We start from the raw sequence: 18378 nt of genomic DNA, 5'->3' as shown, positions 1-18378 counted from the left end.
TAGGTGGGCGCGCAGTGGACGAGCTCTCAGTCCCAATTCTTGGTCCAGTTGGATAAAAGCCAAGATGGCGCTGGTCAAAATGCGAAAAACTCGAGTCCCAAACCAACGGGTGACGTCGCGCTGGGTTGACACTTGATAGGCACACACACACAAACAGTTATTAAAATAGAGCGGTGTGCGGTGGTTGCCTGTGCGCCTGCACTTAGGAGATGTGTTCATATTTGATAACTGAGCTGTGACATCCAGGAGGTGAGGGGGAGAAAAGCGTGTATCTGGTCCTCGCTCTTCTTTGAGGCCTCTCACAATCTTCTCTCTGTGTTCACATTGATTTTCAGCTTCTGTTTCAGCGAGCGCTTCCATTGTGTCCACAGACGGTACGTCCCAGTGTCCGTGCATATGTACTGTGTGTGCGTGTGTGTGTGTGTGTGTGTGTGTGTGTGTGTGTGTGTGTGTGTGTGTGTGTGTGTGTGTGTGTGCATCCTGTGGGTGGCCGAGCTCATCGTTGTACGTGCCCTACCCTCGCCGTTCGGTGGTTTGTGGGTCAGCGTGTGCAACAGAAGAACTCGCCTTTCGACTCCAGACCTCTCAGAGCTGCTGCCTCGGCTGAATGTTTACAACATGAAGACTGCAGCCTCTCGTTGATGCCACCGCACGCGGTATCACTGACATCCTCCCCCGCCCCCCAAATGTGCAGCGTTTCAGTTTCAAACGCTCTCGGTGATTTGTGTTAATGTAAATGGCCGTGCCCGCTGAGAGCCGGCGATCGCTTACAGGTTTAAGGAGCAAAGCCTTGTGGTCAAAAGGTTTCCGCACGGGTAAATCATAAGAGGAATACTATCTTCTCCTTTAAATTGTTACTCTGTCCCCCCCCCTGTTATTTGAGGATTTAAAATACGCTGACTACAACCGTACCTGCGCCAAGTGAAGTGTTGTTTTACACACGGCTCCATCGTGTAATTCTATGTGGCTCTAATGGACACTCGATGAAATGAACCCCGAAAAGGAGCAAACACAACGCTGCTCTGACGAGTCGTGTCTATATTTAATTTTTCTCACATTAGCCCCTGACCCGACAGAGCCGCTGTGAGGGCAGCATCAAAACTGCATGACATCACATCGTCACCGGATGCTCGTGGTCCGCGATGGAAATACCCAGAGGTGAAGTTACAGGGCAAGACTCTTTAGATCAAACTGTCATATACCATACGATTACTGCAAAACCAATTCCACAAGATTAAAAATAAAAAAAATATAAAACCGCACGTCTCATTATTCATGCGTTATGTCGACAGCGAACGTCTCACATTGGCCAAACTGTGAAATTCCTGCCTGGACCAGGGCAACTAATCAGCTCACTCGACTGCTCTCCCTCCCGAGGCCTCTGACAAACCATCACAGTATCAAACAGAATTGCCTGATTATTTCACGAACCAGCTTTGGACGGCGATTAAACCAGAATGCACCAGCTTCTTACAGAAGCGCGGGGGGGAGGCCGTATGGTCGATGACCTTGCTGGGACGTCAGAGGTACTTTGTGGTGCGGTCCAGCTGATGTCTGTCATTCCTGGGGTGAAAATCCCTGGAAGGGTTTTTATCCTCAGTCAGCAACGAGGAAGGTGAGTTTGAATATCAGCATTAAAAAACCATGAAACCCTCTACACTTAAACTCTGTACTGGAATTTTGTGTCTGTTGATATTTCATGCCCGAAGCCTGCGAGTGCAAGGGACGGGCGAGGCGACGCGTATAAGAAAATGAAGACGGGGGCTGCAGTTGTTCATCACGGCCAAAAATACCCGGTAATTACATTTGACAACCTGCCCTTTATCTTAATCTAATTATGTCATTTTGGATCCAAAGTAATAAAGATGTGCTGAACGCCATTATGAAAATGTGTATTATCGTCTCTACAGTTCCCATGCTCGCTGTCCGTCTCTCGCAAACGAGCCCGACGTCATGAAACATAATCAAACCCTCCGCCGCTAACGCCCGGAAATATACGTACGACCGCGCGGGAGCACTGCGAGCTTTGAGCCATCCGATAATTTGCTGCCCTCGGGGACAAACAGAAATAAATGCTGCAAGGATGTCTGCTGAAGTTTGTCGATGTGGCACGCAAGTGAGCTGCAGTTGGAGCAGTTTGTGTCACAGCATGGTTTCTGCGGACGACAACAACAGCATGAGTCACATATTTCGGGGGTTGTTAGTCAGCAAACAAGTCGCCCGCGCGTCCAAGAGAGTCGTCTGTGTTTTGGTCACTTCTGATGGGCTGCTGGCAGCCACGGGGCCCAGATGGTGTTGATAAAGAAGCCGCTCCAATCTGCAAGTCAACGGCTAATTGAACCGCGGTGCCTCGGCTTATTTCATTGTACACCTGTAAAATACAATGACACAATGTGAACATGTCTAACTTTGGAATCATTACCGAGTCCCGCTGACAAAACGATAGGCTAGACCTGCTAGCTGATGCTTATACGTTTTGTGCTAAGCTAACACATACAGTAGATAGATGGATAGATAGATAGTTACTTTATTTATCCCAAGCTGGGAAATTCCAGTGTGACAGCAGCACGTTTCACACAGCACACATTCAAAATATATACAATATCTACACAAATGAAGGTAAATATACAACTGCAAAAAATATAGAGAATAAGAATAATAAATATAAATAATTTACATGAAATTGTAATAAAGTAAAGTAATTGTACCTGTAAGTTTTGGTATTTTTATTAAATCCTCCTTACTTTCGATTAGCAAGCGGCATTTGGGGGGAAATCAGGGTAAGTGTTGAAAATCTGTGTAGCCTATTGTCATTAAAAAAACTTAGCATCATTTAGCCCCTCTGGAAACCTACAGCCTGCTGACTGTGTAGTTCTACTGTGCAATGTTTATTTCTCACAGAATTATTTTCGCATGTGCTTCATCATCCTCCTCTTCCTCTTCTTTGATTTTTTAAAAGGTTGGTGTACTTCTTGTAAATATCACCCCGTCACCTTTAATTAGCCTGACGGTGGCTAGCATTCATACCAGCGACAAGTGACAGTTAACGGAATCCTGCAAAGACCCGCCCCTGCACTCATCGGCTCTTGTTTGTTCTTCGCGTCATGTTTTGATGTCTGCCGCGCTTCTTGCAAAAGATACGTCGCTTTGGACAAAAGCTGAATGAATTTAAATGTAATGTGATGTATAAAAAGAGTCAGTGTCTGACTCATACCAACACTTTGAATGAATACACAAAATATTTTTTGAAAAAGTGTCGTTTGAGTGGATTGCTCTATGGGACATAGACTTTATGGGCCACAAACAATCTGTCTCATCTGACTGAAATCATGAGATTTCATTTGACTGTTTAATCTACGTCTCATACATGCAGTATTTCAATTTTTTTTAAATGGGGATTTTAATTCGGCCAATCCCCTGTCGGGAAAAAAAAAGGGCTCTCCCATTCAGGCGTTCCCTCCCTCACACTCTCTCCTCCTCTCCTCTCATTGGCTGCCGCTCACATTCTAAATCTACCCTGGGAGCAGTTGGATGCCGCAGCTCAGCCAATGAGGTGGGGGCAACTGTTGCATTCATGTTGCCCCCCTCTCCTCCCCTCTCCTCTTCTTGCAGGGGCTTCGGCTTCTGCATGCTGCAGCTTTCTCAGTCTGCTGCGCGTTGATCTGCAACAGCTTGCAGTGTCACGGTAAAGAGGGAACACGTGTGACGTCTTCACTCCAATCTCACTCAGCAGGATTGGCGAACCCCAAGAAAATATATATATATGTTCCTACGAGAAACGCTGCCACACTCATCTGCATGAATGTAAATAATATTGTGCACTGTAAGTATGCTATGCAATCAGATCTGTGCAGGTCAAACGTGGCCTGGTATTTGTCTTGTGAGCTGCCACAACTTGTACCAGGCAGAAATCCTACATCCCACAAAAATAAATACCATATGATTAGAAATAGAGAGAAGAGAAAGTGAGAGGAGAGAGAGGGTTACTGTAGTTTCCAACGCCCTCCATCGGCAGCGACATCTCTCTCTCACCCCCTCCCTCACCCACCCTCTCTCTCCCCCATCTCTCTCTCTCCTCTCTCTCCCTCTCTCTTTGCGCGCACGTCGAGTCCCCTCCTCCCTCTCTCCCTCTCTCTCTCCTCCCTCTCCCTCTCTCTCTCACCCCCTCCCTCACCCACCCTCTCTCTCCCCTCCATCTCTCTCTCTCCTCTCTCTCCCCATCTCTCTCTCTCCCTCTCTCTTTGCGCGCACGTCGAGTCCCCCCCTCCATCTCTCTCTCCTCCCTCTCTCTCTCTCTCTCTCTTTGCTTGCACGTCGAGTCCCCCCCTCCATCTCTCTCTCCTCCCTCTCCCCCTCTCTCTCTCTCTCTCTCTTTGCTTGCACGTCGAGTCCCCCCTCCATCTCTCTCTCCTCCCTCTCCCTCTCTCTCTCTCTCTCTTTGCGCGCACGTCGAGTCCCCCCCTCCATCTCTCTCCTCCCTCTCCCCCTCTCTCTCTCCTCCCTCTCTCTCTCTCTCTCTCTCTCTTTGCGCGCACGTCCAGCCTCCCTCTCCTCCCCTCACACCGTCTCCGAGGCTCTTGGAGGGAGGACGGATAAACGGCGCTGACGGTACACCGGATTTTGTGTCGTCGATACCCGCAAGGAGGGAGGCTGAGGACTGCTACGGTGATTTCGTGTCTCTCTCTCTCGACACCTTCACCACGTCCATCCCCGGGAGCCGTATCCAGACGCACTGTCCTGCTCTGTTCATCTCTTCTTCTTCTTCTTTTTTTTATAATCATCTTTGAGCCCCGCTTGGTTGGGTTTTTGGTATTTTTTTTTTCATTTGCCTCTGCGCTCCAGCGGATAAAAGAAAAAAGGAGAACGAACATTTGGGTGGAGAACCGACTTTTTTTTTCTTCTTTTTTTTTACCCTTCCTTCTCCACGCGCATAAAAAAAAACAGAAAGAAACTGGGTTTTCCATCAGTGGATGTGTTGGACATCTGATGTAACACGCATCGCTATATAGTTGGGAAGAAGTGAGCCTTTTCTCTACTGGCTCGTATGTATTGGGGGAATTTCCTTGGACAGACGGGCTGCGCACGGACTCTCTCACACTTCCACCGAGGTAAGGAGCTTTGAACGACCGGGGTGTTGTGCCGTGGACACCTCCAACCATCCCGTCCCTCTCCTCTCCCCGTCCCTCTCCTCTCCCCGTCCCTCTCCTCTCCTCTCCCCGTCCCTCTCCTCTCCCCGTCCCTCTCCTCTCCTCTCCCCGTCGCTCTCCTCTCCTCTCCCCGTCCCTCTCTCTCCCTCTCTCTCTCTCTCTGACCGTGCGTCTCTTTCTGCAGAGGCTTCACTGAGCGTAAAACGGGCGAGAGGATGCTGGTGGGGTTAGAGATTGTGGGGTTCGGACTTTGGATGAATGCATATGACACAGGATGGTCACACACTATATCCCACCGTATTAAAAACAGCAGCCCGACCGCGTGCCAGCTCTTTAAAAGTTCCCAGTGAGAGACGATGTCGGACTTGGAGTAAGATGCGCAATCCGATCGGAGCCGTTGCGCATTAACGACGGCGACAGAATATTCACACTTGTGTGTGTGTGTGCGTGTGTGCGTGTGTGTGTGTGTGTGTTGTGGTGCTCGCTGTGAACAGAGGAGACTTTCTTCGGTCCAGGCGGCCGCTGGATGACGGTTGGAATTGTGCGGTTTCCATAATAACACAGGCGGCATTTTCACGTTTCAAACATAGTGTGTGTCTGGATACTGGCGATGGATACGTTGTGTGTGTGTGTGTGTGTGTGTGTGTGTGTGTGTGTGTGTGTGTGTCTGGCCACGTATGGTGGCTAATCTCGGTGCAGGCTCCGTTGCGCCTGTCTCGGTGCCTCGCGGCGGCTCCGCGTAACGGCGACGCACAACTTTTCTTTGGATCACGGTCGACGCACAGGTCTGCGTGTGCGCGCTGCGCTGCGCTGCGCTGCACGTTTAACGGTCAAATGCTGTCTTGTGAAATGAAATAGTCTACTCATCCTCGCAATAAAATGTCAAGAGTCTAAATTACCAAGACCTTCTTGGTCTTGTGTCGTTCGCCCATATTTCACAGACTGCTCTGCGCTCTGTGGAACTATATCAGCTCTCGACGTATGCGTCCCTGAAGGTTCCATATAGGGTCTCAGTGTTCAGTCCCTTTGAATACTTCACCCGGAGCTGCGTCCTTGCCCCCGCTCCGAGTGCAACCTGCATAACAAATGCACACAGCTCACCCACTTGCCTCTGGGCTCATTCTGCACTCAATTAGCTCCGTGCGTTTTTTGCGCACATCGTCCCTGTAGGAGATGCGGGGTGTTTTTTCTTCTAATTGTTTCACTGACATCTGCTGGGAAAAAAAGCTACGCGTCTCCGAGTGGTGCCGCTGCTCTGATGTCGATAATTAGGGCTGCTTGTGTGTGTGTGTGTGTGTGTGTGTGTGTGTGTGTGTGTGGATGGCGCACTGAGCCGCTGCTGAGCCGTTTTCCAACTGGAGAGTCGCCTAAGTGAGATATTGGTCTATAATTTGGGCAGCTGCAATTCCGCTGCGTTTTCAATGGGGGAGCAGAGGGGGGGGGGGGGGGGGGGTACAGTCTTTGGTATTCATGGCACATCTCAAGATTGCTGCTCTCAAGCAGGCAATAATCTCTCTCTCCCTCTCACTCGCCACCTCTCTCTCCTTCTGTCTCCCACACTGTTGCGCAATGACACGTCTCCCCCTCCCCCCCCCCACCTCCTCTACCTCTCTCCCCCCACCCTTAGCTTTTCATCCCATTCTCTCATCTCTCCTTCTTCCTCCTCCTCACCCAACACTCTCTTGCCTCCTCCTCCGTCTTGTGGGAGCTATTGAGAAAAATCATTCGCTGTAGTTCCGTTGTATTCGATAGGGAGTCGTCTCTCACCAGCCCCCCCCCCCCCCCCCCCCCCCCCAACCAACCCGGCAGCTACAGGCTGGTTTTGCAGGGCTGTTTCTTGAGGTGACTGTCTTTTAAAAAAGACATGCTCAGAGGTCCATTTGCAGTTCCAGCTCCAGCGTGCGAAAAGGAAAAAAAAGAAAAGGTTTGTAACTTCTCGTCCAACACAAAAACATTTCTTGCAGCGTAGCAACACTGTTGTTGTGGCTTTTCCTCCACATTGCCTCAGTGTGCGGTTACTCTGCAGACAGCGTATCCACTGCACACAATTCCGCCCCTCCTGCATTTGAGCTAATTAGCCCACAGACTAGTCAACATTGCACAGAAGAGAACTGTCTTCTTTTTTTTCCACAGAGAGTTTACAATGTGGTTCAGTGGCCACTTAAAAAGACAAGAACTAAATTAGTTGGATTCCTCGCTTAGTAGTTGTTGTTTTTTTTGTAGACAGCATCAACGCGTTGCCTGCTTGTGCGCCTTTTTCGGATAGAGAGTACATCCGTCGCACAGATGAGGAGAGGATGAGGGGAGGGAGGATGCGTTCCGCAGAGGAGACGAGGTGAGGAGAGGCGAAGCGACGGGGCAGGCCATCGCAGGAGCAGAGCTGAGGAGGAAGAGAGCATGACTCCCATCAGGACGGGAGGAGGAGGAGGAGGAGGAGGGCAGCATGACTTCCATCAGCAGTGTACCTCTCGTCTTACGAGAGCCACTGTTGTCTCGAGTCGAAATGACTTTGCCACCTCAGGAGCGAAACAACACATACTTCTCTCAGTTCCCAGCGGAGTTCCATGGCGTCACGCCTGGGAAAGCGATTGTGCACGTTGAAAAATGCACACTCCCCCTTGCACCGGCATACGTCTCCGTGCTACCGAGGGGGTCGAGCTGCATACGGGAACCTGGCTTGGATGACAGATGAGAGCGGGGTGGGCGGGTGACGTATCCGTTCCTTCCCACTGATGCTCAGCCAAGAAAATATCGCACAGACACTGACACAGAAATGTCGTCAGATGTGTCGGGAATTCGTCAGAGCCGTTTCTTTTCGGGGGGCGTCTGGCGTTGGAAACGTCGCCCTCAGCGGCCGTCTCCCTTATAGTTTGTTAAATATATACGCATAGTCTGCGCTGTGTAACTGAGGTTCACGTGTGTGGGAACGTGGAGAAGACGTGCAACAACAGCAGAGAGTCACCAGGTCTGTCCTTAAAGATTCAAGACTGTGACTGGCCATGAGCCTCCTTTAAAGACTGAACCATTTCTCCACTATATATATATATATATATATATATATATATATATATATATATATATATATATATGTATATGTATGAAAAGAAAATTGTGCAGGATGGGATTTGACAGAGTAAACTACTGGAATGACTTTAAAGGCAGCGGACTGCGAACGCTGCTGACGTAGATCACCGGGGACGCGGCGAGATAAGAGAGGGATTAATTTATTACACTGTAATCGTCGTATTCATATTTAATCAGGCACCAGCTGCTGATTCGGGTAAAGTTGCGGTATTGTAAACTAGTTTTGCTTTGAAACTTGGGGGGGGGGGGGTCGACTTCAGAAAGAGGAGCGGAGGAGAAGTGACGAGGGGCAGCGGACGAGGGGAGCGCCGGACCTTTTCTGGGTGACGACAGAGGGAGCTGTTGCCGCAGCGACGGCTGCTCTCCTCTTCTCTCTGTTTTTCCCCTCTCTTCCTTCTGCTCTTTCTCATTCTTTTGCAATCTCTGTTCTTACCCCCTCTCTCTCTCTCCAACTCTCTCTCTCAAGGAGCCAGTCGAGAGACTTGGAGAGGTAGTTCGGCTCCCCAGGGATGCAGGATTTAATCTGCACGCCCCAAACACACACACACGCACACACACACGCGCATACGCGCGCACACACACACACACACACACACGTTTAGCCTGCATTAGCATGTCCACCGTGACTGGCTTCTGTTACCTTCAGATTTGCATTACCTCCCAGAGAAAGAGAGAGGGACGGAGGGAGGGAGGGAGGGAGGGGGGGGAAGAGATGGAAAATGGGGAACAGCGGTAAAGACGGGGGGACGTTGAGGGGGGGCTTTCCTTCTGCTCCCTGGGTCCACAGGTGCGTCAGAATAATTGACAAAAAATGGTGAAACTCCAGCCGTCTTTCTCTCCGTCAACCTCCGTTGACTCTCAACTCCGCAGCTCCTCCAGCTCCTCATCTTTGCCCCCCCCCCCCCCTCCTCCTGGTCCTGTGAAGGCAGGTATAGATGTTCCACTGATTAATAATAATGTCCTGTGGCAGTGTGATGGGATTATAACTCTAATCTCCGGGTCTCCGCCGGATTAAATGACGGAGCCGGTAATTAGTGGGTTTGACCTCTCATCCCTTCTACTTGACCTCCAGAGAAACAAAGAGACAGTGGCTGATTTGTTTGCTTTTAACGAGGGGGGTGAGGTGGACGAGGGGGCGGGGGGGCGGGGATTCCTGGGTATTGGTGCACGCGGGGGCAGCACAGGTTGTCCACTGTTGTTGACAGCTTCCTCACAATGTAACGACCCAGGTTTCAGTTTCTTTTGCCTCGAGCTGTCGAGTCTGTATGTTTTTCTTTTCTTCCTGCGCTCATGTGGTTCCAATTAGTCCTCAAGTGTTCGACATTCCAGCGACAAGAAAGTTGTAGCGCAAGAACCCGAGGAGCTGCACTCCCCCCGCCAAGTTCAACACATAAAAAAACACGGGGCTGTAATAAAAAAAACCCGAAATGTAGTCAGGCCTCCGTTGTCGTTATTCACCGATACAAAAATAAAAAAAGGCCTTTCAGTCCAAATTTGGACTTTGTAAATCACTCGACATCTGGAAAGTGTCAGCGATTCTCAATGCGAGCGTGAAGTGAAGTCTGTCCGTTGACATCTCGCCAACATCTGTGTGTTCACGAGGTCGTTTCCTTAACCCTCAACCCAACAAGCAAGGTGAATTGAACCTCTGTTGTAGCCCCCCCCCCCCCAAAAAAGGATAAAATTTAATAAATTCACAGTAAACTGGCAAGTGATTTTTCATTTTCTTGGGCACAGAGACAAACCAGTAGCAGCGTGATTCGTGAATATGACCCGCGCTCTTATTATTTGATGAGCAAAGTCACCTTGAAGCCATTAGAGGGACGCACAGAGACAGGACATACACCGAACAACAACAAGGACACAATTTAGAGAAATTAAAAACACGTGGCGGGAACAGAAACTCTCAGGCATCAATTACAACTTGTAAAATTGCTCTTCATCGCCTCTCGTCGTGGGAACGCGGCGACGGCAGCTGCGGCTGGAATGTGCCTTTTGTTGTCTTTGATATGAAAGCTCTTCAGTCGGGCGTGACCTTTCCTCTCATGTACGTGAGACAGAGAGAGAGACAGAGACAGAGAGAGAGAGAGAGCGAGCGAGCGGTAAGCGTGCGCGCGGAGCAGGCCGCGTGGACTCATCGCCCGATGACGAGGCTGGCGGTGTGACTGTGGTCGCGGTCGGGGGCCGGATCGATGCAAATTCAGGATTAATGAGCGATGTCATCGACTGCAATAGCGATGATCAGAATACGGTGTCGACAGCGTCATCGATCGGAGCGGAATGAGAATTGATTACGCCAGATAGAGAGCGATATAGATCTGAGCACCTTGTGATTTTGCATGTGTGTGTGTGTATGTGTGTGTGTGTGTGCGTGTGCGTGTGTGTGTGTGTGTGTGTGTGCAGGCGTGTGACGGAGAGCATCTCGCCGTGTAATCCAGTGTAATTTGTTTTCTGTGACAGTCGTTAGGTGGAGTCAGGTGGTTTCTGCGGTCTCATGACACCAGTCACACGAGAGAGACAGAGAGAGAGAGAGAGAGAGAGAAAGAAAAGCGAGGTTGTTCTCTCGCAGCCAATTCTAACTGCATTTCTGCTTTGGTGGACAGTATTCAGCAGGGAGATACACTGGAACACAGAGGAGGAGGAGGAGGAGGAGGGAGAGAGACGAGGCCAGCGAGATGAAGGTCAAGAACTGAGTTCATCTCACATTTGAGTTTCACTGGGGTTTTTTTCTCTTTTCTTTGCATCCGTTCATGAGTCGGGTAAAATGAAGGCTCCACATTGCGGTCGGCAAAGGATTTGCCTTAATGGCAATTAATGATTCACAGTTGAAAAGGTTTTTCTCGCCTGACAGGTTCTGTATGAAGAGCAGAAGAGTCGGTGAGAAAGAAAAGGCGGAAGGAAAGAGGCGAGTCGCGGTGTCGTGCGGGTCAAGGAGAGATTTAATGAGTCATTTGCTTCTCATTATGCTGGATAATAATTAACAGTGTGTGCATGTGTGTGTGTGTGTGCGTGCCACGAGTGAAGTGGTCAATCATAGCTGTCTCGCCTCACTCACCCCGTCTCTCTCACCACATCCCGACCAAATCATTGTTTTTAATCGTGCAACTCATTTTGTTTATGGAAAAATAAAGCAATCAACCAGTGTCCATCGCAACTTCAGAGAACAGCTATGTCTTCAAATTTGATTTTTTTTGGTTTGCGTTTGACAAATGACACGATTGAGTAATCAAATATCAATATTTAGATGTATTCTTAATCCATAAATGAATCTGTCTGTCACCGTCACCCTTCTGCTGCTCCTGCCATCATTTATCTCCAGTAAATCTTGCGCGCACACACAGACAGCGGTGTTGATTACCATCATTAACGTGGTTATGTTAATTGAGGCAAGTTAATTCTGCTGATGGAACACATTATTAAAGGTGAACCCTGGACAGACGGCTGTGGCCTCCAGGTACAGTGTGTGATCGTGCGTGTGTGAGTTTGCCTTTGCACGAGAATGCATTCACACTGTCTGAGAGTGTGCGTGTGTGTGTGTGTGTGTGTGTGTGTGTGTGTGTGCGTGTGTGTGCGTGTGTGTTCTGTGCACGTTAGCATAAATACCCCAAACCAGTGTGTATCGCCTGTGAACAGAATTTACCTTGACGCAGCCGTGGTGATGGACACAGTTGTTGAAGTTGGAAGCAGATGTTGAACAGTGTGTCTCACACACACACGCACACGCACACACCTCGTGGTCAAGCCAAAACAGCGACTGCTACATGGGGAGCTTATCTGATAACGAGCGGGGTTAGATAGAGGGACTCGGAAAAAGGCCTGATAGATAGTTGAACTTGAAGAAAGTGGCGGACAACGGGGGGGGGCAGAAGGGACGACAAGTTGTTATGATGTGTGGTGTCTGACGTCGCGGACGTTCTCCCTGATCTCCACCGTCATCTCTGAACTGGCATTGTGCCGTGGGAGGTACTGGGGGCGGTCCAGCACTCACCTTTTGTGGAAAGCCATTAAATGCAGGCAATCAAAGTTCATGTTTGTATCCGTCAGATGAAACGTCAGTTTTATTCGAACGTATGTGATCTCACTGCGTATATCAGTGCCATTTGGATAAATATGAGACGAGTGTGTGCACTTCCGGCATCAGCCAGCCGGCGAGGCCCCGCTCTCGATGTCAAAGCGACGCCTTTGATCACACTGGGACTTATCTCGTAGTTCCCCCCCCCCCGACGCCCCGCCCGCCCCGTCTCCTCCTCTGCCTCGTCCTTCATCGCCGCCGCTCTCCTCCTCCTCCCTGCAAACCTCGCGTCGATTCGCCTGTGCGCGGCGCGGAGGTGTGTTTGTCTCCTCCGTACCCTCGCACAAGAAGAAGCCCTGAAATGATACAACCGCTGTCAGCAGCACACGCAGATGATGGCTCACTCGTACACAGACGGAGGGGGGGCTGGGGGGCGCGAAGGAGCTAAAATGGGACTCTGACACACACGTAATTCACACACAAAACGCTGTTTTCTTTTCTACAAGACAGAGCATTACTGCAGGCTTGACCTCTTTACCATAATAACCTCTTCCATTCGCCTCCCCTCTGTCTCTTTGTGTTTCTCTGTGTGTGTGTGTGTGTGTGTGTGTGTGTGTGTGTGTGTGTGTGTGTGTGTGTGTGTGATCACTCTCCCTACCTCCCAACATTCCCTTTTTTCTTTCCCCGTCTCTGATTCTCTTTTCCTCTATCTTCCTGCCCATTTCTTCATCCCCCCCCCTCTCTCCATCCATGCTCCATTGACCGTGACACTTATAATGGTGTAATATGATTGAATGTGACTGCTGCCTCTTCATTGGGCTGTATTAATTTCACTTTTTTCCCCATGCAGGCAGCTTCTCTTTGGCCCGCTCCATGCTGCCTTAATCCCCGGCCATGACTCAGAGACTTTTAGAGCGGCACTCACATAAAACAACCCCCCTTCTCTCTATTCGTCCTTCATTTTCTCATCTGCCTTCAAAGGTTTTGTTGGTAAATCTGCTGGTTCTTTCATCTAGGTATCTCCTTCTCTCCATCGCTCGAGCTCCGTCGGGCGACCTTTGCCGTGAAAGGAGAAGCAATGAGTGACGGATATAGCCTCTTCCGCGACCGCCCTAATTGTTATTTCACTATGCAAAAAGGCCACTTGCTATATTTAGGGAGAGGCGGACGGACTGGATGCGAGGCCGATTCCTTTTTTCGCCGTGCGGCCGCCGACACTATTCCACACGTGAGAAATGTAATTATCAAGTGCTACTCGAGATTTATGCCCTTTAAACCACGATCGCTGAAGTATTGGGGGCAGATATTAATACGGGAGAGTGTTTCATTCCAAGTGATCTGACAGGCTTCAACTGCCTTGTATAGATAATTTAAACTAATATCAAGAAAGACATGCATATTTTACAGTGCTTGACATTATATAGGACAGTTGGCATACTATAATAATATAATATATATATATATATATGTGTGTATTCTGTTGCGACTTGTTCAAAGTGTGCACAGACAATCCAGTCAGTTATTTTTAAATCCAGTGAAGCAGCGAAATCGCTCCGAGGCATTTTCATAAATTGTACGTGTTTTCAGTGTTTATGCGGGGTGACATCAATAGTGTCACAGCCGTGTTTATTTTTTATTGTGATGTTACGAAAGCGAGCGACACGAACATTGTTTATATTCCAGTGGCGAGGTTGAACAAACAAGGTCAGCGTGTGTGTGTGTGTGTGTGTGTGTGTGTGTGTGTGTGTGTGTGTGTGTGTGTATCTCCGTCCCGACGTGTCCGTGCATGTTGGCGTTTTCACATGCTACAGCGCTGAAGCTGACCACGCAAGGTCAGAGTGTAACACGTGTGTGTCCGTGTGCGCACACGCCCCGTGCAGCTGAGCGTGAGCAACGCCAGGACAATATATATATATATATATATACGGTCGTTTCAGGCAGGATGTGTCCACATGCGTCTGTGTCACCTAAGGTTACATATGCAAGGTCACCCTGGGCTGTGTGCTGTGTGTGTGTGTGTGTGTGTGTGTGTGTGTGTGTGTGTGTGTGTGTGTGTGTGTGTGTGAAGGCATGCGTCTCACTGTGTGCTCTTATCTTCATGAGAGCCATATGTCTTGAGATGAGAAGAACGACCTGTGCAGACGAGGTGGTGCGTTTAAATAAAAGTTATACACGTCAGGTGGATTCTGTAATAACGGTGCAAAGGTGTGTTTGCATGGGTGCAGTTGTGTGTGTGTGTGTGTGTGAGTGAAAGGGCGCAGACTTAAAAGGGGAAAATAGATCACCGCTTGTCTAGACAGCAGTTTTGACCTTTTTTTTTTTGATATATGAAAATGGTCCTAATGTTTTATTCAGAGCGAACGGCGATATTTTATTCAACAACGCACCAATCATTAAGAGCTGCTTATATAGAAATAAGAGCCTGCGTGTCGCCGGCTTTTCACTCTGGAGATGAAAAGAAATATATCAAAGAGCACATCCTGTTGTGACATTTAGAGGTGAGGGAAAAAGATTGTCTTATTTATGAGGATCGTCTATTTTGTATTTATATCTGATGCAGTTATTCAAAGAAACCTACACTAAGTGGGGAGGAACAGGTTCAGTTGCTTGAGGACACGTCGCTGCACAGTGACGCTGTCGATGCAACTTGTTTGTCTTGTGCAAGTTTTCAAAGACAGTTTTTTTGGGGGGATATTGCCGAGCTCCCAAAGTTATGAAGAATAAATAACTTTCAGAGACATTTTTTTCCCCAGAATATGAAAGAAAAAGAGCATATTTCAATCCCCATTCAAAAGTTATTGTTTTTTGCCGCAAACTGTTGGCAAACATGTTTGTCATCAATCAAATAATAAAAAAAAACGAACCCAGGGGCAAATGGTTTTCCCAGATGGTTATCCTGAGCCAGGCATGAATAGATTTGGAGACATTTGGCAAAATGAGATACTTTGGCAATTTTTTTTCGTCTTCTTTTAATATATATTATTCATATGTGAGTCTTGGGCTCCAGGGAAGTTTGGGAAGCGACGGCGCAGGCTCGCCGGAGTATGGGAATGCAGCCCGGCTCAACAAAGGGCCCTCTGTGTCAACCTGGAGAAAGAAAGGAAGGGGAACTTGGTTTCAACAAGCATGTGGGTGGGGGTAGAAGACGGGGGCAGTTATTATCAAGCATCCAGCGTGTCCATGCATTGGAGTGGAACACACCAAAAAAAAAAACGGGGAGGGAGATGAGAAAGCGGAGGGGATCGTTTTCCAGGGGAGGATGTTTCGGTACAATGAACCCTTGTGTCCTCCGGTTTGTCACTGAGTGGAGTGTTTGTTGGGTGGGGGGGGGGCAGGGAGACGGCAATTTAGAGAGGGGGGGTAATTAGGGTCATTACACATGCATGGTGGGTGTAATGGTCCGCAACATTGCTGATCAATTCCTTCCTCCTACCTCCTAACCCGTCCCGTTTCCTTTCGATTCGCCATAACTCACTCATCTTTACCTATTCTCTCTAAAAATAATTCATTACACATTTAAGAAAGGTTCCTGTCCATGAATTTGCTTGAACCCCACAACCACAAACATCGCATACGGATCAATACCAAGCTGGAATGAAGCTTGTTTTTGTTGTATTGGATTTATTAGTGACAGGGCCAAAGGTCAAATCCATCCCGGTCCAAAGACAAAACACATGCAGCCGCACGCACAAATTATTAACAGGTTTTATCTCCCACTCTTCCTAATTCAAAAATTTTAACATTCTGTTTCCATGTGAGGACGTCAGACTCCGAGTCACGAGAGAGGACCTCCCCATCAAATATTAATGAAGTAATTAGCCATCCCGCGGCCTTTACTTACAAAGGAGTAAAGCGTTTGATGACCCGCGGACATCTTTGGAATAAAACCCGTCATCGCACTTAATCATTGTGAATAAAAAACTGCTCGACGGCCATAAAACGACTAATGACTTCTTGGTGAACAGATCATGACCTTCCTTAACAGCCCGAATGTTCGGCCGGCGAGGTCTCCCCGGGCTAATGCGTATGTAAACGCCGTGTGTCAGTTACTGGATAAATGGGATTGGGGGGGGGGGGGGCCCTGAAGGGAGGGTGGTCTTTAAAGGCTTAGCGGCATCCACTAAGACCTTGTGTTCTGCCCCTTGCCTCCTCAATGGAGCAAGGCTAATCTGGGTCTGCTCAGGGCTGCGTCTTGTCGACTCTCGGGCCAGACCCTCTCGCTCTCTTTTGATTTGAAGAAAACCTCACAAGTGATCGCCATCCAACTTTGTCTGTCTGACCCTCTGGGAAGTGGGAACTCCCCCCCCCCCTCTCACCATCGTTTGGCAAACTTGGCAAGCAGGTAAATAACTCCAACTTGCTGAAGTGATACTTCCCTGCTAGAACGTGTCCTTCAGAATGGAGCAAGCATATGATACATATAAGTATCTGTAGTGAAAATGAAATGCATTGTGTTACCTCACTGTCTCGTCTTTCTTCCAGCCCTCGCTGGCTCCCGGGGGTCACGGTGTCAGCTGTTGGACAATAGGACAGCTGTATCCAGATCCAGACCCCCGGGCGGTGGGTTTAAGCCAATTAGTAGCTGTCAATCACCATGACATATCTTGAACAGCTAGATCAATACTTGGGGAGGGATGGGTAGGTGGGTGAGAGGGTGGGACGAAGAGATGGAGGCCGGCAGGGTGGGGATCGTGGACAGATTGAGGCACAAAGTGTGGCAGGATGGGGAGATAGGAGAGAGGAAGATAGATGAAAAGAGGATTGGAATACATGTTGGCTAAGATGAGATACAGACAAATGTGCGAAGGGATGACAGGAAATGAAGCCATGCCAAAGTAGTGCTGATTTTATTCTAGCTTCAACTGATGCATCTACATAAAAAAACACTATACGAGAGATGATAAAATAAAAGACATGGAGAGATACTGCACCTCGTGAAGTCACAGCGGTCGAATACAGTGAATGATTAAAAACAGTGGAGAGAAATGTAGATATGAACGGGCAGGGAGAGAGAAAAAAATGCAAAAAAGGGGGCTGGTCAGAGATGAGCGAGCGAGATGGAGAGAGAGTGTGTGAAACGTAGCCCCGGCTCGCCGCCTCGAGAGAGGCGAGAAATGAAGAGGTGTGCAAATCAGTCGCCCCCCCCTCCCCTCATCTCTCTCTTCCCCCTCTCGCTTTCCTGATCATCTCTCTCTGTCGCCCATCTGTTTCACATTTACGTCTGTGTGGCTGTGCGCTCGGTATTCCAAAGAGGGGTTTTTGCGGGAGAATAAAGGAAAAAAAGGAATTTGTTTATCTTGTTCGGAGTGGGGGGGGGGAATCAGAAGATCCCATCTCCTTCCGACAGCTGAGAAAGGCCTCAGTGGAGAATCAATAGGCCTCAGAGAACGAATGACACGGAGGGAGGAGGAGGATGTGGGGGACGTCGGGTGGAAGGAAAGAAAGAAAAACAGAGTGAAATGGGGTGCAGATGGTAAATAAAGATACGCGCCATCAAGTTCGAGTGAGCAATGGAAAAGAGAGAGCGTTTGGGAGGAATGCGGAGGCAGCATCCATACAGTCTAAAGTCATACGTGGTTAAAAAACAAGAAAAGCCCAAAGAATGACAGTGAATGAACGTTAAGGAGGTTGGAGACACCGAGGGGAAGAGGAAGGATGAAGAACATCTGTCAAATCCGGCCCATTCGGGAAATAATTGAGGATGGATGTGGCTTCAATGGCTTAAAGACTGATCCCTTCAATGTACTTGAGCGCAAAGTGAATGTATACGGGAGCACATTGACAGAGGAGAAGAAAAAGGAGGAACTGGTGCGAAGGGAAAGGGGGAAAGACGTCGTATGAACATCCCAACAAATTAAGGGCGGAGGAGAAACGGGGGAGGATGCGAGTGACAGAAAGAGTATAAAAACTGTGGGGGGGGGGGGGGGGGGGGGGGGGGGGGGGGGGGGGGGGGGGGGGGGGGAAGAGACGCGGTAAAAAGCAATAAAGACGAATAAGGGGATGGGGAGAGGGAGGTTTTCTATCAAAGTTGACAAAAAAAAAAAGCACAACACGAATAAAAGGCCAGATGAGGAGGAAACGGGACAAAATGGCAGAAGAGGGGAGAAGCGGAGGAGGAGAGGATGTCGCTGTGTG

At 48.9% G+C, this 18378-nt stretch overlaps 1 protein-coding gene across 1 annotated transcript in view; it reads left to right on the top strand.

Annotated features, from left to right (window-relative positions):
• Nucleotides 1-4500: 4500 nt before the first annotated feature.
• cdh11 (cadherin 11, type 2, OB-cadherin (osteoblast)) overlaps nt 4501-18378 on the top strand; it is a 78493-nt gene continuing 64615 nt past the window's right edge. The window contains exon 1 of the mRNA XM_035606225.2: nt 4501-5108. The gene's annotated coding sequence lies outside the window, so the exon portion shown is untranslated. The remainder of the gene's footprint in view (nt 5109-18378) is intronic.

This window comes from Scophthalmus maximus, chromosome 10 (assembly GCF_022379125.1).
Source record: "Scophthalmus maximus strain ysfricsl-2021 chromosome 10, ASM2237912v1, whole genome shotgun sequence".
NCBI classification, from domain to species: Eukaryota; Metazoa; Chordata; class Actinopteri; order Pleuronectiformes; family Scophthalmidae; genus Scophthalmus; species Scophthalmus maximus.
The sequence above is the reverse complement of the archived record's forward strand: the minus strand, read 5'-3'. Positions and strand labels throughout refer to the sequence as shown.